The sequence below is a fragment of the Staurois parvus genome, unplaced genomic scaffold, assembly GCF_062004578.1.
Source record: "Staurois parvus isolate SC_StPar_1 unplaced genomic scaffold, SC_StPar_1.0 ptg000183l, whole genome shotgun sequence".
Lineage (NCBI taxonomy): Eukaryota > Metazoa > Chordata > Amphibia > Anura > Ranidae > Staurois > Staurois parvus.
The window spans coordinates 10359227-10369644 of record NW_028317979.1 but is presented as its reverse complement, the minus strand read 5'-3'; the positions used below and the strand labels follow the sequence as shown (position 1 = coordinate 10369644).

The following is a 10418-nucleotide window of genomic DNA, read 5'->3' as shown; positions in this document are numbered from 1 at the left end:
AGCGGTATTTGTGTGAAAAAAAAGAGAAACATTTCATATGGATACAATGTTGCATGACCGCACAATTGTCGTTCAAAGTGTGACAGCACTGAAAGCTTAAAAATTGGCCTGGGCACAAAGGGGGGAAAAGTGCCCGGTAGGCAAGTGGTTAAAGTGTTACTAAACCCAGGACCCTGCATTCACTGGATCTGGTCTCCCACATTACACAGAACATGGAAGTGCAATTATTTTAATAAATATAAACTGCTAAATACCTTTTCTCATCAGCAGTTAGAGCAATCTTGTGACTTCTATTAGTGTCCAGCAGAACACTGGTTAACGCTTGCAGGAGGATGCAGAACTCCTCACCTCTGTCTGGACAGTGCTGATTGGTCCTGTACTGATCACATGCACTCTCTGAAAAAAAAACTATCAATGCACACCAAACTGAGCATGTGCAGCTCCCCCCCCCCCCCCGGCCTCTGTTCTATCAGGAGAGAAGAGGGGGACAATGGAAGAAGGGGAGGATCAGATAAGTCAGGATCAAACAGCATTTTTACACAATTCGGAGGATTAACTCCTTAGGTTCCACCGTGAGTATAACAAGCATGCTTTACTGCATATACAGACTGATTTTACTGTTGTGGGTTTAGTAACATTTTAACAGCATCCCATACATGGCATGCAGACACTAATTTTTGTGCATATCAAAACAAGCGACAAATGCACCAAAATGCATGAAGCTCAACACTCAGAAAGCTTCTGTTGAGGCCCACTCACGATACGCCGGGTTTGAACCTTGCCCTAGTTATATTTTAACTACTTCTCTACCAGGCCAATGCTGAACTTTCTCTCCTACATGTAAAAATCAATTTTTGTTGCTAAAAAATGACTTAGAACCCCAAATTTTTTTTTCTTGAAGAGGCACTAGAGAATTAAATAGTGGGTGTCACATGGTATTTGCACAGCGGTTTTTCAAACGTAATTGTTTTGGAAAAAATACACTTTCATGAATTTTATTGCACACAGACACTACCTAATTTATGTTCATATATATAAAAGCTGATGTTACGCTGAGTACCACACTTTAAAATTGTGTACGCCCGTGGAACGGCGCCAAACTATGATACCTAGAAATCTCCATAGGCAACACTTTTAACCTCCCTGGCGGTATTCCCGAGTGTAGCTCGGGGTAAAATTTCAGTACCAAGAGCGGTAACCCCGAACTACACTCGGGCTTACCATGTGGCGTTGCTCAGGGAGTCCCTGCAGCGCTTACCTTGTCCTTCGCTCCCACGATGCGTCCCCTGCAGCGTTCCCGTCCATCTCCTCCGGCCGATGCCAGCATCCGGCTTCCGTGTTCCGGTCCCTGTGACGTCGGGACAGCGGCAATTTTAAAAATGTTAAAAAATGTCATTTTTTTGTAAACAAATATTACATAGTAAAACATTGCTGTTTCAAACCATTTCACATACATTTTGTCCCGAGTGCTTTGTCCTGTGCCCTGCCTGCATTTTGACTGTTCTTTCTGCCTGGAAACTTAGAAAAGTCCACGGTGTCCAAAAAGTGTCCCTTTAGGTCAAAAGCGGTTTTAGACCGGCTAGAGAACAGCGATAGTAAATCAGAACCACTTGCAGAATTGAGTGATAATGATTCGTGGGGAAATTCGTCATCAGACGCTGAAAACGATTCTGCGTCTTTGCTCAGCGATGTGCGAACTTGGCGCTATATTTCAAATTTCAGTGTTTTTGGTTTGATTATAATATTGAATTAAATTTATTATTATATTATTTTTTATGATTATTTATTAAATTATAATTTATGATTTCGTGTTTCAAGTTTTGTCATATCCGGAATGTTTACTAGACTCTTGTTCGGACAGATTTCAGTGAGTTATTCCTAAAAATTACAGCCTGCAATAAAAAAAAAAATACATATTTCCATGCAAAATAATGGTACCGCTTTCAGCACCAAAAATCTGAAATAATCATACCGCCAGGGAGGTTAAAAACTCTTTACAGGTTACCAGTTTAGATATACACAGGCGGGCTGGAGCTTTAATTATTGCTCCCGCTCTGATATTCGTGACAATACCTCACAAGTGTGGTGTGATCACTGTTTACATATGCATGCAGGACTCATGTATATGTTCCCATTTGTGCGTAAGCACAGGGGAAGGGCGCTTTAATTTTTTTCATTTATAGATCTATTTTATTTTAAACCTTTTTTTTTTAATCAACTTTGTTGCTTTCACTTTGTGTTGATCCATCACATAAAATCCCAATAAAATAAATTTATATTTTTGGCTGTAATATGACAAAATGTGGAAAATTTCAAGGGGTATGAATACTTTTTCAAGGCACTGTATAGCAAGAGCATTGTTCAACTTTGGTCAAATCTGCAGTTTGTTTTTATCTACATACGCCCATTATAGGCAGTTTTTAGTTAAAGGTGAACTAACCCTTTAGAACGGGGAATACGCCTGGAAGCCTGTTACTTTGATAGAAACCTACGGTGTGACTTCACAGAGTGCGACTTCGTTTTATGCTGCGTTGAACATGCACTTCAGAGGCCGGCACCCGGGGCATAGAAGGACAGAATGTTCTCATGTTCTCACATACACTCCGCACTGTGGAAAGCAGTCCTGCTACCTTATTACGTATCGCGTGCTGCAACCAACTTCACAGACCCTTACAAAATGGTAATACACTTGACAAAGTTTTAATGAACATTCAGGCCCTGTTCACACTTGACTGTTTTTCAGCACCAAGCTCAGAAAGTCTCAAAAACAGGAAATTCCCATTCATGTCATTGGCCCGTGTTTACATTTGAGCAATTTGTTGCCTGTAGCAAAACACCTGTGGCTCAAAAAAAATACATTCTTTGCTTTTCAGGCAGATTTGTGCATTTTAGTCCCCATAGACTTCAATGGAAAATGATCAAAAAATAGAATAGGAAGGCGCTACACTTTTACATAACCAAATAAAGTGATATAATATGCAATAAATGGGGGATTGGTATTACAAAACATCCCTATGATTAATACCTCAAATTCAGTGCACACATTCCAGTTCTGGACAAAATTGGATGTTCTGAATCATTAACAAAACAGTATTAGCAAATAAATACATATACAGTATGTGCAAAACTGTAAAACAAATGTCCATAAATATAGTGCCAATCCTTGTGGCTTCTTATATCTATGTCCCAAACCAAAGCAGAGATAATTGTAACTGAAATCTTCACCATGTGCCCACAGGAATAAAGTGTAGATGCTCACTGACCAGATTTTTTTTTACCCCATTTATGGTGGTCAGATATGCTTTTGGTCTTCTAGGAGACCACCCTCTCACAGTGATATCTCCCCTTCAGCGATTCTTTGGTGATGGCCAAGTATAAAGGATTCTCAGTTTGCCTCCAATATATGCGGCTTAACCACTTGCCTTCCAGGCACTTATACCCCCTTCCTGCCCATTTTCAGCTTTCAGCACTTTGAGCGACAAGTGCGTGGTCATGCAACACTGTACCCATATGAAATTTTTATAACTTTTTTCACACAAATAGAGCTTTCTTTTGGTGGTATGTACTTGCCACTGGGTGTTTATTTTTTTGCGCTATAAACAAAAAAAGAGAAAAAATTGTGAAAAAAAAATTGTTTTTTGTTTCTATTATAAAATTTTGCAAACAGGTCATTTTTCTCCTTCACTGATGTGCATTGATGAGGCTGTACTGATAGGCAGCACTGATGGGCACTGATAGGCGGCACTGATGAAGTGGCACTGATATGCAACAATGATGGGCACTGATAGGTGGCACTGATGGGTGGCATTGCTGGGCAGCACTGATGGTCACAGATGGGCGGCACTGCTGGGCACAGGTGGGCAGCACTGATGGGCAGTACTGGTGGGTGGCACTGCTGGGCACTGATGATCGGTGCCGATCCCTCCTCTGACAATGAGGCAATGTGACAACATGAGGAAAGTGCAGCCGGTAACCGGCAACTGCATTTACCAGTGATCTACTGTGTCATTGGACATGGCTGATCACGTGGTAAAAGGCCACTGTGATTGGCCTTTTACCACCTCACGTGATCAGCTGTGTTCATAGGACACGGCGAGCACAGAGATCGCCGGGTGCGCGCCCCCGGGGGCACGGGAGGGCGCGTTCTGGGAGGACATCATATGACGCCCTACCAGAACTGGCTTGCCGCAGTGAAGCCATCATTCGGCTATCTGCGGTCGGCAAGTGGTTAACAAGGTATTCCTCCCACGAGAATGCAGCAGACTATTTAATTACGTAGTAATTTTTAATTGTGAACATTGAATCACATACACAAACCCTATTACACTCACATGTTCAGGTGCCTATAGACCGACACCAGTGTTTCCAGCCTGTAAGATTCTAAAATGGCCGCAGTGCATTTCAAGCCTCGTTCTCACTTGGCTTGGACGTTTTTGGACCAGGAATTGACGTTATGACACTTTGATGTACATTTTGCCCAGCGGCATCTTCATTACATCCAGACAGTTTCAATGGAAAATGCCTGAACAGCAAGAAATGATCGGGTTTTTTTTCCAAGCATTTTCAGCTTAAACAGCAGCTCTCCCCCACTTTTCTAGCATGACTCTACACCTTATAAACACACATCTTGTGATCAAATTGGAGGACAGTCTGCTTCTGGAAGCTGAAAGATTAATTGTTCTCATTCATGACCACCCCTGCATCTATGATCCCAGGGATCCACATAAGACAATCTGGGCAAGAACCAGCAGAGCCTGGGAGGAAACTTGCTGCCCCAACACTGCTCCCCAGATGGAGGAGAAAGATACAGAACTTCTCTGTACAGCAGCCATGTCCTTGATTCTGGTTTCCTGTTTTATGTGCCTAGGACACATCTACACAAGTTTCTGTTGGCCACAGCAAAATGCCTAAATGAAAAATGCCTGAAAAACGCCTATAATATTTGCAAATCTGCTAAAAAAAATGCTCAAAAACTCCTAATAAGAACTCTTAAACCCCAGAAAACGCTCCGCTCAGTGTGAATGTAGCTTCAGGGTTATATTTCAGGAAAGAACACTGGGGCCTAGAAAAAACAATTGAAAATCATACATATGTTGGAATACAGTGTTCATGTGTTTTGTACATCTAGTGTCAGTGTTCAGTAGAGATATATCCTTCAACCAGTAGATGGCAGTGTTTATAATGCAGGCCATAGACGGGTCGAAAACCGACTGTTTTTAAAAATGAAAAACGAAAAATCGGTCGTTCAATAGGCCGACGTTACCAACAGTAAAAAAAAAAAAAAAATCGGCTGATTTTTGTCCCATCTATGGCCGGCATTTAATTACTTCTGTCCCTTGCAGAGAGTTTCGCTATTATATTTGACATGAAAAAGTATTGTGGTTGCAACAATGTATCCATTTGTATCCATTTCGGATACAGATGTTTTTATTCGGATACAAATAAATATATTGTTGCAACCGCAATACTTTTTCATGTCAAATATAATAGCGGACTGGAATTTTTCTTCTTCTTTTTTCTCTTCTTTTTCTTCTTCTGTTGCAGGTCATGGCTCATGCGCAGATTTTTCATCGGTAAAACGATCGGCTGATTTGCTCATCATTGCCAGGAAAATCGGCCGATCGGCAAAATCAGACAATTTTTTTCCAACTTTACCGATAAAAAAATGTGCCAAAACCCTGAAAAACGGCCGACCAATTAACCCATTAACGGTGCGAAAATCGGCCTTTTTTTTTTTTCCGGCCGAAAAATCGGCCGATTTTCAACCCATCTATAACCTGCATAAGTGTGTAGCTGCAGCTATGGTTAAACTCTATGTCTTTTCTCTATAGTAAAAGTTCCTGTTGCCTGTTAGCAGAGAAGCAGCAGGTAAACACATAGACTGTGCATTGTCTGTTCTGTTGGACTGTATACCGAATCTCTAACAATTCTGAGGTAATATGTCAGTTTTCTGAGATAATGGCACAAGTATTTGCTGTCTATGACTCTTGAGGAGATCTCTTCACTTCCTTTGGCTGTTATTGGTGACACCCCTGGACAGGGAGTGAGATACAGTGTCCCCAGTGGGGATGCCTAGGACACTGATGTAGTCTCCCCAATAGGGATGCCCAGGTCAAGAAGCGAGGTACAGTCTTCCCAATGGGGATGCCTAGGACACTGATGTAGTCTCCCCAATAGGGATGCCCAGGTCAGGAAGTGAGGTACCGTCACCCCATTTGGGATGTCCAGTACGGGAAGTGAGGTGCAGTCTCCCCATTGAAGATGTCCAGGACATGAAGTGAGGTACAGTCTCCCTAGTGGGGATGCCCAGGGCAAGAGGTGTACTACAGTCTTCCCAATGGGCATGACCAGAACAGGAAATGAGGTGCAGTCTCCCCAATAGGGATGCCCAGGACAAGAAGTGAGGTACAGTCTCCCCAATGGGACTGGCCATGACAGAAAGTGAGGTGCAGTCTCCCCAATGGGAATGCCTAGGACAAGAAGTGAGGTACAGTCTCCCCAATGGGACTGGCCATGACAGAAAGTGTGGTACAGTCTCTCTATTGGGGATGCCCAGGACAAGAAGTGAGGTGCAGTCTCCCCAATGGAAATGCCCAGGACAGAAAGCAAGGTACAGTCTCCCCAATGAGCTGCTCAGGACAGGAAGTGAGGTACAGTCTCCCTAGTGCGGATGCCCAGGACAGGAAGTAAGGTACAGTCTCCCCAATGGGAATGGCCAGGACAGAAAGTGAGGTACAGTCTCCCCATTGGGGATGCCCAGGACAAGAAGTGAGGTACAGTCTCCCCAATGGGAATGCCCGGGACAGGATGTGAGGTACATTCTCCTCAATGGGGATACCCAGGACAGGAAGTGAGGTGCAGTCTCCCAATTACAGATGCCCAGGACAAGAAGTGAGGTGCAGTTTCCCCAATGGTGATGCCCGGGACAGGATGTGAGGTACATTCTTCCCAATGGGGACAAGAAGTGAGGCAGTCTCCCCAATGGGTACGTCCGGGACAAGAAGTGAGGCAGTGTCCCCAATGGGTACGTCCGGGACAAGAAGAGAGGCAGTGTCCCCAATGGGTATGTCCTGGACAAGAAGTGAGGTAGTCTCCCCAATGGGGTTGCCCTGGACAAGATCTGAGGTACAGTCTCCCCAATGGGGTTGCCCACAGCATAAGAACATTGCAGGGTTTACCCTTGCCCACTTTGTCCCCTCAAACAAGCTTGCAGTAGTACAAATACCTCCTTTTTATTATTAAGTTACAAGAGTTAAAAATGACTTTTCATTCTCTCAGGGACTACAAAACAAACTATGACTGTGTCACTAACAAACAGAAGCACTAGTCTGACGAGATGACGAGGTATAATTAATCAGTTTTTTTTGTAAACTTTTCTTGTCTGTCAATAAAGTTGTTAGTAAGACTAGTCGCTATAGGGACCGTAAAGCGTCGTACCACCCGCCCCACGAGTAACGGATATCACTGTAACTGGTTGAATAGAACAAGGCGGGAAGGTGACGTTACTAGTTCTATCCAATCAGCTTGTTAGAGCCCAGGCTGTCAGTTTAGGTGGCACGGTGGTAATGGTGATAACGTAAGGGGCGGGGCTAGGCTGTGTTGTGGAAGTTGGGGTTCTCGGTGTGATGAGATGAATGGAGAGCGGCTGCAGCTGGTCATGGTGAGTGAAGGAAGGGGGGATTGGAAAGCAGTGAGGGGGGCACCGCACGTGCCAGTATAGCAGTTGGAATGTTTTTTTCATCACCTCCATATCTGGGGAGCTGCGAGTCAGTTATGAATGAGTGTTGTGTACAATGGAACAGTGTGACAGCACAACTGCTGGGAGCCTGTACAGGTGACAGATGTGTGTGCCAGGTCTGCTCACCTATGATGGGACAGGAAGAACCTGGCTGGCTGTCCCTTCCACACACCTTACAATCTGATTGTACAATCTCCATGAGATCTGCCAACAATTATGCACAGCAAGAGCCTGCCTGATTGGATAGACTCAGTAGGTCCTCCTATTACATAGTACATTTTATGTAGATTGTATTGCTATGGCATGACACAGCCACCAGAATCTTTATGGCCCCTTTCATGTGACTGTTCCCATGAGGTGCGCCTGTCAGTTTTTCGGATGGACCTGATTGGATGGTCCATGTATCCCTACGGACGGGTGTAAACAGACTTGTGTCTTTACAGCTGCCTACCTCCAATCCGGTCGACAAAAAAAAGGGGGATCTGTCCTCCATCTAGGCAGATTGAATCAGAGGTAGTTGGGTGTAAACAGACAGAGAAGTTTACTCCCAGTTGCCCATAGAGCAGAGTGGAGTCTGTCCATGTCTGCTCTGCATAAAATGAGTGCCTACTCTGCTCTGCACATCTGGGAATCAGCAGACAGATCGCCCGCTGATCTAAACAAAGCACGTCTTGTGTGAAAGGGGCCTAAGTGCTTGTTCACACATGTGTTTATGATAAATGAATCAATGCTCATTGACGCATCTATAACTTTTGGTGGCATAGTCCCAAAACAATTAGTTTCTGGGTCTTCTTACTAACATAGTCTGATATATCCAACCCAATGGGGTTTATTTACTAAAGCTGGAGAGTCAAAAATCAGACTTTCTTCTGCATAGAAACCAATCCGCTTCTAACCTCAGCTTGTTCAATGAAGCTTTGGCAATGAAACCTGGAAGCTGACTGGTTTCTATGCAGAAGGGAGTCTGATTTTGGACTCTCCAGCTTTAGTAAATAAACCCCAATGTGTCTAAATCCCCTCAATATAATAAATACCTTGCAATATGAACCACTTCTTGACATCCTCCCAGAACGTGTGTGCCTGGCACTCTGTGATCGATGTGTCCTTTGGACACAGCTGATCACATAACTTGGTAAAGGGCCAATCACAGTGACCTTTTACCACATAATCAGCTGTGTCCAATCACAGCTGGTCACCATGTAAATACAGTTGCCTGTTATTGGCAGTCTTTTCCTCATGCTGTCACAGTGGGAGGAAAGTGCTGCCATTAACTGGCAACTGTGAAAGGAGACGGCTGCACTGATTATCAGTGCTGCTAATCTGCTCATCAATGCCCACCAGTGCAGCCTCATCAACACACATCAGTAACGGAGGAAAAATTACTTGTTTGCTAAATTTTATAATAGAAACAAAGAAAAACTTTTTTTTTTTTTTAATTTAATTTTTGATCTTTATTCATTTAGCAAAAAATAAAACACCCAGTGATAATTAAATACCACCAAAAGAAAACTCTATTTGTGTGGAAAAAAAAATGATAAAAATTTCATATGGGTATAATGTTGCATGATGGTGCAATTGTCATTCAAAGTGCAACAGCACTAAAAGCTGAAAATTGACTTGGGCAGGAAGAGGGTAAACGTGCCCAGTAGGCAAGTGGTTAAACTCGTCCCTAATATTCCATTCTCATGTTTAATCCTTTGTTTTTCTTGCAACTAAATTAGCCTTAACCCATTCCTGGAAATCCACCTTCATGCCTTTCTGGAGTTGGTTAAAAAACAAGTTAGATTATAGTGAGCAGTAAACTCTCTGGTATCTTTTTACATTAACATAAAAATAATTAGGAAAATTTGGACACTTTGTATTTAGGTACTTAGGCCCGGTTCACACCAGAACGCAGTGTGAGAAACCCGCGTTCTGTGCGCTTTTTTGCACCGCATTTGAAAAGCACTACAATTGCGATCTGTGTCACAAACGCAATTGGGTTGATTTACTAAAACTGGAGAGTGCAAAATCTGATGCAGCTCTGCATAGAATCCAGTCAGCTTCTAGTTTGTGTTATTTTTTCTGTCAAAGCTTAACAATACAAGCTGAAGTTAGAAGCTGATTGGCTACCATGCACAGCTGCACTAGAGTTTGCCTTCTTCAGTAAATCAAGTCCAGTGTGTTTGCCTGCACCAGATCACATGGAATCCGGTTGAACTGCATATTTTAAAGTAACGCATGCAATACTTTTGCTGAGGTCTGGTGTAATTCAGCCCTTTCAAAATGAATGGGCTCAAATCGCAATGCACTGAACCGCATGTGAATGATACATGCAGTTCCTGGTGTGGACCGGCCCTTACAGAACCAAATGGGCATGTTTAGTGGTGACATGAGCTTGTACCCTCTAACTTACCAAATCTCTCCATCCATTCCAAGCCACTGTTACCTTCCATCCCACTTGACATCTTTGTGTTCTACTAGTAGATAGGTTCTTGTACGTATGAGACACAATAAAGACAAATATATCCAATAATTTAAACTTGTGCAAAGAGATATTGTGATTATTACTGTACTGCCTTTCCCAACCTTTTTACCCCAGTAAAACTTTTGAAATAAGTTTGAGGTCTCAAGGACCCTCTGCTAAAATGAATTCATACAGAGTCAATGCGAAGAATGCACCGCTTACAGACAACGAAAA

At 43.0% G+C, this 10418-nt stretch overlaps 1 protein-coding gene across 3 annotated transcripts in view; it reads left to right on the top strand.

The window, feature by feature from the left end:
• The first annotated feature begins 7526 nt into the window (after window positions 1-7526).
• The window catches only part of CCDC18 (coiled-coil domain containing 18), a 92358-nt gene continuing 89466 nt past the window's right edge, over window positions 7527-10418 (top strand). For all 3 annotated transcript variants that reach the window (XM_089677308.1, XM_089677307.1, XM_089677310.1), the window contains exon 1: window positions 7527-7660. The gene's annotated coding sequence lies outside the window, so the exon portion shown is untranslated. The remainder of the gene's footprint in view (window positions 7661-10418) is intronic.